General features: G+C 40.5%; 1 pseudogene across 1 annotated transcript; it reads left to right on the top strand.

Moving 5' to 3' along the window:
* Positions 1-65: 65 nt before the first annotated feature.
* On the top strand, positions 66-10,463 carry LOC144663382 (uncharacterized; annotated as a pseudogene). The gene is made up of 8 exons (XR_013572605.1): positions 66-459; positions 1,956-2,151; positions 3,004-3,275; positions 3,632-3,772; positions 4,079-4,418; positions 4,911-6,083; positions 6,861-7,125; positions 8,007-10,463. The product of XR_013572605.1 is annotated as an uncharacterized LOC144663382 (transcript).
* The last annotated feature ends 1,375 nt before the right edge of the window (positions 10,464-11,838 follow it).

Here is an 11,838-nt window from a genome sequence, read left to right as displayed (position 1 = left end):
AATAAGGTAAAGAGGTCAAACTTCCTGCTTCAAATTTCATTGACTCCCTTTGTATGTGTCTGGCAGTTCGTTCCGAATGTGTAATCATGCAAAACAGCGTCTTTCTAAACTCGCTTCTAAATATTTTCAGCACGAAATCCGAAGAGATTTGACTATTCTCAGCGCTTGAATCACATTCGCAGTCCCGTTATGGGACATGAAAGGTGTTAGAGTCAGTGTAGAGTCGCTCGAAGCTTGTTAATTGTATCAGTGCGAAGAGCACAGCCACGACGAAAAACGATGGCGCAGTTCAATCCAAGGGCTGGCATTAAACGCAGGGAAAGTATTGCGGATGTGGCGCACGATTTAGAGCTTCTGTTCCCAGACGGATATGGGACAGTTACCAGCATGGACAGGGGGCTAGAACTGCGGGATAAGAGGATACAAGAACTGATGAAAACAAATGGAACGCTGCACAAGGTATTGCAACCCCGGGGGGGGACTCCCATATTAAAGGGACGGGGATGCTCGTCGGAAATTTTGAAAAGAACCCCTAAAAGAGACCAATCTGGGTGTGGCTCAAGCTATTTTAGACCCCTAAAAGATACCAAAATTCTGAAAAGAAAACTTTAATTTGTGTATTTCTTCGCGTGCAACCCTAAACGAGACCCTGGCGGCTAGAAATATTGCCATTTTCCCCAGCACACCCTAAGCGAGACCCAAAGTCCGAAATTTATACCCCTAAGCGAGACGACGAGCATCCCCGTCACTTTCATATGGGAGTCCCCCCCCCCCCGGGATTGCAACTGATATTATTATTATAAATGAAATTGCTTAAATATATAATGAAAAGTCGGTTTAATACGTGGAACGTCTTAGATATCAAAAAGAGAACTGTTATTTAGTACGATTTTCATGTAAGCGCTGCAGGCAAACGATGCATTCATTTGATTTTCTTTCCTGCACAGAAATCTAATTTCAGATCAGAGTAATTTCAAAGCGGATGAATCGAAACTTGTCAGCTCATCTGTGTCTGGTTGTTTAAACAAATTTTCTAGAGATCGTTTGGATATATTGACACCAGCTCTTATTTGAACGTTTAAAATCTCTTGAAGGTTAAAGGAATTTAAACAAACCAGTGTTGCGTACCACTGATGCTATGAAATTTCAGTATTTTTGAAGCTTCATGAGTACAATATTAAAACTATTAGCCAGCGAAACAAGGGTCAGCAAGGCGGCTGTTTCCTCAAGCGATGTGCGTTAGTTTTTATTAGTTGTAAAGCTTGTACACAAAAATCGCTCTTTGAGCCATATGAAAAGATAATATCAACTGAGAAGGAAGCAGCGAAACGGAAACTTGTGTCAAAATAACTTCCGTCTTAGTTTCTAAGAATCGCTTACTGATACGTGATTTTTGAACACGGAAGAAATTATTTATGCAAGCTTTCAAATGTTTGCTAAGTAAACAAAACTTAACGCAATCTGCGTTTGTTCGTTACATTGATTACTTTCGTGTTTTGAAGCAAATACGAATTAGTATCGCTAATAATGAAATTCACCGTTTGGTTGTAAAGTTGAAGACACACTAATTTTACTTTTACAGTTTTCTTTTGGAATGTGTTAGTCAAATCCTATGCAAACAAGTTCATTTGATAACAGGTTTCACTTTGTGAATAAGAAAGGAAAATATAGCGATAAAAAATGTTAATTTATGTTTTACGTTTGTAATTCAACCACTGGGTTATGCCAAAATATTAGACTACTATATACCAAGTTGACAGTTTTCTGTCAGAAGTCGATATAAAAACCTCGAGCTCGTAGTCTAACTCATTATAAGATTTCTACCAGTAAATTTTAATCGATTTGTGAGGTAGGTAACAAGTGCATAGTTTGTTGCGCAGTGATCACATTTGAAATCCGGTCTTTGGGAGAAAGAGATCGCGACTTTATTGTCTAATGGAGCCGTTCTTTCCTAGGGATATGAGCGGATTTTAAAAGATCTCGAGCAAACTCGTGACCGACGACACATTTTAAAAGAGTACTACGAGAGGGTGAAGGATATTCTTCAAGAAACAGCGGCGATAACTCGGGAAGAAAAAAAAGAATTCCTTTCTGGGGCTAAGGAATGCATTGCAGACCTAAAAAACAAGCGATACACTGTACTTATTGCTGGTAAGACTAATACTTTTTCTTGTCGCGAACTTCTGGGTGAGGGTCTAATTGACGGGGTTTAATAAGTGTTGATCTTCGTATATTTCTTTTAGGACTTTATTCTACAGCAGAGCTCCAGCGGCCCGAAGGGCCGCAGAACGGCGCCCCATTATCACAGAAATAGGAAAATCATGCATGTTCATCATGGCTAGCGGCATGGCTCGCGGGCGCGTCTGTACGCACGTACGTCTGTCCGTCGCACAACATGGCCGCCGACTCCTGTTAGACATACTCGGAAACAATAACAATACTCGGAATAACCTTGATATTCCAAATTCATGTTATGGTCAATTGACAGCTGTCAAACAAGATATCCGCTGACCAGTATCGCATGACCATATCTTGGACCCAGGTGCTCATCGAGGTCACAATTTTTTAAGGTTACGTTTGGTTTTCTATTGGATCGCCGGCTCAAGTCCTAATTTAAAAAAAAATCCCCGGCCCCCATGACTTTTCTAATTGTCCGTCCCTGAAATAATGTTGGGGGTAACCCAGCAATTGACCAGTATCCCATCTTGGGGGAGTATATATCACTGATGCTAATTTTCAGTATTTCCGAAACAAGGTTCGAAATGGTAAATTTATAAAAATTTAACAAGAGTAAGCTTAGAAAACTTGTATGCCAACTTATTTCTATACTCCCTTTCTTTTCCTGATAAAAAACATCTCCCCGACGTGTGTTGCTGTTATGTTTACGGGATTTTGGTCACGTGGCCGGGGTTTTTCTCATTGGTTACGTGACGATTGCTGCAAAACGCCAATCAATATGTTTGTTTTCATCGCGACCAATTTTCCATTTCATGATTCTTACAGGAGAGACCAGCGCCGGTAAGAGCAGTCTTATAAATCTCTTATTGAATGACCACGTTCTGCCGACCTGCATCATGCAAAACACACACACCATCTGTGAAATATCCTATGGACCAAAGAAAGAAGCGGTGATACACTTCGCCAAACACAGTAAGCCATCCTGCACGCTAAAGGAGAGCAAGTTTGACAGGATTAAAAAGTACATTGAAAAACCGTTAGAAGATGAGCAATGGTGTGAGAGAATAGAGATCAAGATACCCAATCCACTGTTGGAGGTACAAATGAATAAACGTTGCTTGCATACAAAATTTTGGTCTTGTACATCTAGTAGGCCATGGAAAAAAATGGCAGTGTAAATATACGTGTATTAACAGCCTACCGCGTTCTGTGACAATGTATAACATACATTATTGAATTTTGTAGAGACACACAAATCCAGACCTCATGCAGCTCTCTCAATTTTCTCCAGTCTGTAATCCATTTCTATCCTCGCCATCTTTAATGATCCTCGCTTCCTAATTGGATCCTTTATTTGTCGACAACTGTTTCACAAATCCAACCCATTAATGTCGGTCTGTCATTGGCCTTTTCACCTTCACCATTCACTGCCATGTTGTTTGTTTTCGTCCAGGGTGGTGTGGTGATTGTAGACAGCCCAGGCATTTGTGATTCAGAGCATGTGAGCAAGATAGCCTTGGAATATTTGCCACAGGCCTACGCCTTCATCTATGTCATCAACAGCTCAAATGCCGGAGGACTACAAGAGGACAGGGTAAGTTCATTAACGTTAAAGCAATTCTGAACATCACATGCGTTGATCTTGGAAATTGAGTGGGCCTGGCTTGTATGCTGACCGGGGTTATTATGTCGTGCTCTTGGTTAGGCGGGACACTTTACTATAAATGGGAGCCCGCAAACTGTTGGGGCGAACCCGACAAATTGCTGGGAAGATTAAGAACACATATAGCCACTTCATACTTAGAAACCGGCGTAAGATCCGGCGGTATGTACCACTCCCACCCAATTGCAGACACAAGTTTTATTTTAGTGTTTTTTGTGTGTGTTTGAAATCTTTCAGCTTTTGCGTATCCTGAAGGAATGGAGCAAACTGTACAAAGAAGAGAAAAGCTGTGGTATCACTGCCAAGTCTGCTCTGTTTGTCTGCAATAAGTGGGACGAAGTGGAAAAGGAAACCAACCCAACCGAAAAAGAAGCACTCCATAAGCACATCATTAGCAAACTCAGAGAGAGGATCCCCGAACTTGATGAAAAATCCCAAGTTATAAAATGTCTGTGAAGAGAGCACACGACGTGCTCAAGAGGTTTAACGCGATGAGAGATGATCTGAACGGCCTGATTAACGGACTACAGCGTCTCCTGTCCCTTTGCATCGAGCGAAAAACAGAATACTTCTACTGGTAAGAACAAACCACTTTACATATTTTCACCTTGACTTGTGGTAACAGTAACGGACACCATTTTCTAAATTTTACAAACAAATGTCTCTATTTCGTAAATTTAAAGCCTCAATTTAAAACGTCCTTTAATTTAATCGATGTGAATATTTATGTCTCTTCAATTTAGAAATATCTTTGGGAAGTTAATTCTTCAAAAACGTTGTAAATGCCGTCTTCCCTTTATGAACAGACCGAAAGAAACATCTTTGTGAACACCTGCGGGATATCTTTGAATTGCCTCGCACTTTTTTACAGGTTTCTTCGAGATTCTTCTGGAAAACTTCGTGTCCAATTCGAAAAATCCCCGGAGATGAAGATCTCAGGGAATCTAGCTAGATTGGGCCGCCTTCGAAAACATTAAGGTCGTCCTCCGTCCGTCAGTAAAGAGATTGCTCAGTGAATATTATTTAATTTTTGGAGAGCAATAAACTGTTCTTTGCTTAATCTTAACAGCTGGATTAGTGGTGAACTCTGCAACATGTCGGATCAAGTGAAAGGTGAAATGCGAAATGCCAAACGGAACGAAGAAGACCGACTCAAGGATCGCAAAGAAGCTGAAGACAAACTCGAAAAGCTCAAACAAGGTATCCCTATCCGAGACATTGAAGACGCAATATCCAATCACGTTAAACACCTATGTCAAAAGATGACATCTTACTTGCAATTGGACGATGTTAGGTATAGGTTCTGCACATGGTCAGACAAGGACCTGCCTCATATTGATGAAACAAATGCTATGAAGATCAAAAAGATCTACAGCAGATGCATTGAAGAGCGATTCCAATCTTTTCTTCAGAACTGGGAGAACAGAGAAAAGCTTTTTACGAAAGCACATACAGATCTTGAGAGACGATTCCACCAAGGTTTCTGTGATTTTGAGAAAGACATCCGTGACATTGATCGTGTGCTCGTTGGTGAATCGGGGGACGAGTTTATGCCTTTTGAGGTTCGTCCTGGCAGGCTGTGTTCGCCCTCAGATCCAAGAATGAAGAAATTCTTAGTGTTGACTCTAGGAATCTTTATGCCAGTTTTGATCCCTGTTGGCCTGGCTGCAGGAGTTCTTTCTGCACCCGTGTTTGGTTACCTGGCCATCGAAAAGCACCTTAAGGAACAAATGCTGAAGAGCAATTCCATTCAAGCCCTAACAGAACTGTCCACAGAGTTCCTCGAGGCTTTCATCAAACACCAAGTTCTCAATCATGTCCGAGACAAATTTTCGGAGGAGACGAATCACATTGCAAGCATCAAGAGATGCCATCAACAGCTAATTACCAAATATGAGCAGAGATGCAAGGATCTCACAAGAAGCGAAGATGAAGCAAGGGATAAAGAAACCCTCGAAAAGTACGGTCCATTTTATGGGAAGCTGCAGGAGATGAACCAAGAACTGATGTTTGATGCTATACAAAATGGAATACAGGTGATGTCGTGCCAAATCGATGCCAGAAGACTTCGTTACAGCGAGCTCGAGAGCGACAAACTAGGTGGAGGCAGCTACGGTACAGTGTTCAAAGGGAAGTTCACCCCTCCCGGGCATGGGCGAAAAGATGTTGCTGTCAAAAAGCTTCGAAAAGCTCCAGATCCATCAAACGTGGCCAACTTCCTTCGAGAAGCAGACATGTTGAAGTAAGTGCCTTTAAAATACTGCATTTAATATTAGGCATGCTGAGCACTGATTGTAGCCAGCTGTACCAAAAGGCAAAAATGTCTTCTACTTTCCTTTGAGAACCAGTCGTGTAAAAGCAAGCGTGTCTTGAAATATTGATATTTATATTAACCCCTAGAAAGAAAGTGTAGGAAACCCTCGACGAATGGAGTTTACGCTGTGCAGTTGTAGTTTGGTTGTACCAAATGGCAATGGATGTCTTCTACTGGTTCCAATTTTATTTATCGTTAAGCACTGAAACTTGCCTTTCACTGTTATATCCTAAATCCATCTTTACGTGAGGTTTTCCTGATCTTTTCATAAGCTTTGTCTAATTAGCTTGACGCCGACCATGAATAACCTTGTTAACAAACTTAAGGGAGTCCTGATGGGAGATAAAACAAAATTATTGCCATACAAAAAGGTAGCCAAAGGCAATCAGTTTATAGTTGTTAACAAAATGCAATAAGGCATTCTAAAGGTGGAGATTGAAGTCATCAATTCTTTCTTCTTGTCACAAACACATATATAGATTCAAGCCAGGCCACAAACACATCTGAGCAGTATCGTACTTTGCTTGTTCAATCATAGACTTTCTTAAAGTCCTTCGACGCGCTGTCCCTCTCGCGACTTCGTCACTCGCGGTCGTCACTTTTCTGCTTGCTATGCTCGCCTATATAGAGGGCGATTCGGTGCAGGTCTAGTACGTACAATCAGTTTTGCAAAGATAATTCCATTCCGTTCCATTCTTTACACAGGGACCTGGAGCACAAGCACATAGTTTTCTTCTACGGTGTGGCCATGAACGTTCGTAATCACAAACTTCTTTCCTTGGAACTGGTCTTTGACTTGTGCACTGGAAGTCTCAAGAACCACATCTTCAAAAACGACAAATGCATCCCGTGGAAGACTGTGAGCGCGGTGGCCGACACACTACAATGGACCAAGCAGATCTTAGATGCGCTGGAGTTTATTCACAGCAAGGACGTAATTCACCGGGATCTCAAGCTGGACAACATACTAGTGAGTTCACTAGTTGAAATATTGTATACCCACTTAATACTTTTAACTTGAGTGATCACTACAGTGTCACTATCTAAGTTCCAATCAAAATAGCAATTAATATTAAGTTAAATGCGTGCAAAACGACCCTTTCGCTTAAATCCGCAATCTAGAAACTACTGAGGGCCACAACACGACCCCAGAGTTTCTGAATGTTGAAACAAAAATTAATGTAAAAAATAATCAGCCAGAACTCTAGGTATATGCTTTCGTTTTTCCACGAATTTGTTTGGAATGCTCTCTTGTTTCACATGTAACATGCCGAATTTGAGCTGAATCTCTATACAATGACCACCGTTGCCGCCGGAAAAGAATCAAGACTCTTGATGAGATGTGGACTTTCATGACTGCTTGTCATACATAATAACTTTAATATTGAAGTCTGGAGAAATTCGTTACCTCTCAATTAAAAGGACTGTGTCACAGATTTTAGTCAAATTTAGGCATGACTATTAAATTCGGTGAGATATAAAAATAACTTCTTAAAATGGTAAAACGGTGAAGGAACATTTCAGTACCACCGCAAATACAAAAGAAGGTACGGATGACCAAAAGTGACGAAGATTGAAACGGATTGCAATATGGATTTTTTAAATTTTTTGGGCTGAACAGTTTTCAAACTTAATCTCGTTCCCTTGTCTCTTTAAATTTTAACGCCTGGGTTACACATTTGGTTGCAATGAAGCTGCGGTTTTGTCACTTAGATCCGCAGAGGTAATTTCTTTAATTTGCAAACATTAAGTTTCACAGCAAGTATTTTGGCAAAACTTAATAAAATAAACCTAACTCAGCGGTCCCTTTAAGGCATATTTCCAAATCTATTTCCAAATACGCATTTGCAGATTTCAAGACACGAGCACATCAAACTGGCAGACCTGGGCTTGGCCAACTTTAATTACAGAATCACGGGAACCGTATGTGGAACAATCCTGTACATGGCGCCTGAAGTTCACGAAGGCAAAACCTACTGTAACAAGGTGGACATGTACAGCTTCGGTCTCATCATGTGGGAGATGTGGTTCGGTAAAAGAGCCTTCAACGAACTAAGTTGTCTGAATCTAAGCCGAAGCGAATTCCCTCGACGAATTAAGGAGGAGAATTATCGGCCTCAGACCCCCAGAAGAGATGGGAGATTCACACCCAATCCTCCTCCAGCAGAGTGGACCGAGCTCATGGCATCCTGTTGGCAAACCGAACCAAGTCTGAGAAAAACGGCGATAGAATGTAAAGACTTCATTAAGGAAATGAAACATCAATATGTAAAGTAGGCAAAAGGTATTTTAATTTTGGAAAAATACAGCTATGACATTTCAATTATCGAGATGAAGGTTACGAAAAAAAATTTAACTGAACAAAAAGGGAACTAAAAAAAGGTGTTGCCGTTGAGTGCCATAGTCGGCTGGGATCTTAATTGACGTGCACCACTATTAATCCACTATTTTCATTCGTTCTAGCTTATAGTTAACCTTCTTATACCTCGTGTGCTCTTTAAGCTAGGTACACGGTCGGGTGCTTCGATTGGCTTATTGTGAGGATTTTTGCAAATGGTGCAGGTCGCAGGTTGTGAAGTTAAGCTGTTGGCCGGGCAGTCAGCGTGCAACATCTTGCCTTACAGCGATTTAGGCTCTCTAATGCTTGAATTTGTTAACAGAGTGAAAACTACTTTCCAGGCGTGTCGTGCCTCCAGCCGCCGTTTCATTTCGTCGGTAGAAGGCGGGAAACAGGGTGCGCGGGGCGTGATGGTTACACGGCGAAACGATTTCCGTATGTAACAGACCCACATCTCCACGCGCACCACGCCCTAACCAAGGAGGGGATCCCTGGACGAAACAGTCTAAATAAAACAACCATACCATAACGCCATGATTTATTGGAAATAACAGTTAGTTTTTTTGTGTTTTATTTGTAAAAACCATTTTCGGTTGGTTTTGTTGAAGTTTCCAACAGAATGCTTTTTTTACTATTTTTAAAGCGCTTGGTCAATATATTCAACAATGCTATCAACCGAACACGATTTTTTCTAAAAGAACACGAAAAAACTCAACCAAGCCAAGCAACCAAAAACGGTTGATCTCAAAACACGGGCCGAACGGTTATTAACCGTTTTAACCAACAACAGTTCGATAAATGTTTTAGATGTAAACTTTTTTAAAACGTTATTTTAGATATAATTAGTTTTTTCGATGTAAATTTTAATCCTATATGTGTTTTCGGTGTATTTTGGATAACTTTAAATTTACAGACATGAGCTTTTGGATTTAACTTTTTATCGTGTATACTTGAAGGTATATCTCTATCTCTCTAAGTGTTTTATTGGGACACTTCAAGCAAATCAGCTAAAACTGGTTGCATTTGAAACGGTTAGTTCTAATTGGATAGGACCAAGCATGGTGTCAGTGTTCAGTTGTAAATTTGTATCGAAAAGACCAACCAACCTGGCCTCTTTCATAAAATCGTTGTCCGAGTTGTTTAAAGCAAGTAGCGACTATCAACAGAAAATGCGTTTTTAATGCAGGAACCAGTTTCCCTAGGAGGAATTTGTCATAACACGTGTCTTAGGTGAAAAGCTAAACCAGGAATTTTTTGGGTGTACAGACATAAAATGTGAGCAAACAGTGAAACAGTGATACCTTTGAACCCGTGCAAGTTTTATTGCAAGGAACAAAGTCAGTGGTGCATTAGCCTGTTCCAGGCTCTCAGCAGTTGGGGGGAAGCAAAAAACGCGGGCGAGCGAGGAAAAACGAGGGGAAAGAAGGCGAGCCCCGCCTTCTCTCCTCCCCCCTCCCCCCTCGCTATCCCCCAACTACTGAGAGCCTGAAACAGGCTAGTGGTGCATTTGAATGGGAAGATTTTATTATAAGTTTAGATGTTACAATATTGGAGAAAGACAGTGGAAATACTTGTCTCCACACATTATATCCCATTTTCCTCTTCAAAGCAACATGCTTTCTTTGCAGAAATTCGCTTTAAATTTGGCTTTGGGTTGCAGTTGCAATACGTTTATTAAACAGTGGGTAAAGTAGGCTCTACAATCCTGAGTCAATTTGATCGTTAGTTACACCAGCGCGTTGGAAATAAGATGATAGATTGCCAACGAAGCGCTTAGCGCCATGTTGGCTATAATCATCTCATACCCAACAAGTGCATGTGGAATAATTAATTTGTTTAAAACAACAAAATATCGGTAAATCGTGATACTTTTCTTAGTATTTTGTAAAAAAAAAGGTTAAAAATGACCGAAGAAAATATTTTGTTGTCTACCATGTTTGTCAGGCATAGTGTTTTTAATAAAAGTTTAAAGTTCCTTATTTTTTCGTTCTATTCCTCGTGCTGCAGTCATAGGCGTACGGGCACTTTCGGAGCTGGGGGGGGGGGGGGGGCGGAGACCTTATTGCCCGAAAAAAAAAAGATACGGCATGCGTTGACAGGGAATAAAGAGGCATATAAAATGGACAAGAAAACGTGCGTTGAAATAGTTGTGTGTTCTTTAATTAATTTCGTAGCGTTGCCCGAAGTTGTCAATGTAATAAATCCTTTCATTTTCTTCGAGAATATTTTATTTATTCAATCTAGTTCGTCAAAAATTTAAGTACTTTTGGAAAGCTTATTTACATTGTTTTTTCCTCACTTGAAAGTTATACAAAAGCGTGTGAAACATTGGGGGATAAATGGGTAAAAACATTTCGTTGAAAGTTTTGGCCTGGTTTAGAACTAAACATTTGAGTCAAAAGCATTTGCTTCATAACATATGTAACAGCTTTGTTTCAAGATCTTACACTGGATCCGCCGCGTGCAACCGCTCGAGCTATGGAAAATTCAAACTTCTGATCCCCCTCGCCAATTTCCCACTCACTTCAAAATGATTGCAACTGAATTAAACTGAGGGGTCACGCAAAATTTGCGAGAAAAATCGAACATGATTATAGTAATTTGCGAGAGGAAACGAAAGCAGATAAATGAGAAATTAAGACTTGAACTACAAAGTTTGGTACATTTCAAATATTTTTTTGTTGATGTAATTCGTTTTGAACATGAAGTTAAGAATTGTTGGCTTATTTTCTATTTTTTCTCTAGGCCTGTTGCCCGAATTCTAAGCTTTTTGCCCGAAACATTTCGGCACTGGGGGGGCTGCAGCCCCCCTCGCCCCCCCCCCCCCCCCCCCCCGCCTCGTACGCCTATGGCTGCAGTGCTGTTTTTGATAATTCTAATAACAATTTAAAATACGCTATAGATGTGTCTCCATTCCCGGTAGTTAATTCCCAAGAATGATCGTCATCTCACTTCTCATTGAAAATCAATACATTGTCACGACAGAGTAAGGGAGAACATACAAAAAAACGCACTCGTTATTTTTCTTGGAACATGAATTGGGTCTTGTACCACTGAACATAAGAAGAGACTATTAAAAGTTCAAGCAAGCAAACCGTGTACGATCTCCTACCGGTATACGTTGGATCAACTGAGTGATCTAATCGGTTTGACACATAGAAAACTGAAATTGAAGAAGCAGAGACCGATACAACGTAGAATGAGAGAGTTAGTCTTGTACTATATTTCGGCTGGCCAAACCAGCCTTCTTCAGGTACAATGAAGTTTACATTGGCTGTGTTTAAATTTATATGGTGATAATGATATCTTACGAAATACCGGAAATACGTAAAACTAAATACAGGA

This window comes from Oculina patagonica, chromosome 8 (genome assembly GCF_052425735.1).
Source record: "Oculina patagonica isolate OP01 chromosome 8, crgOcupat, whole genome shotgun sequence".
Classification (NCBI taxonomy): domain Eukaryota; kingdom Metazoa; phylum Cnidaria; class Anthozoa; order Scleractinia; family Oculinidae; genus Oculina; species Oculina patagonica.
This window is presented reverse-complemented; position numbering and strand designations above follow the sequence as displayed.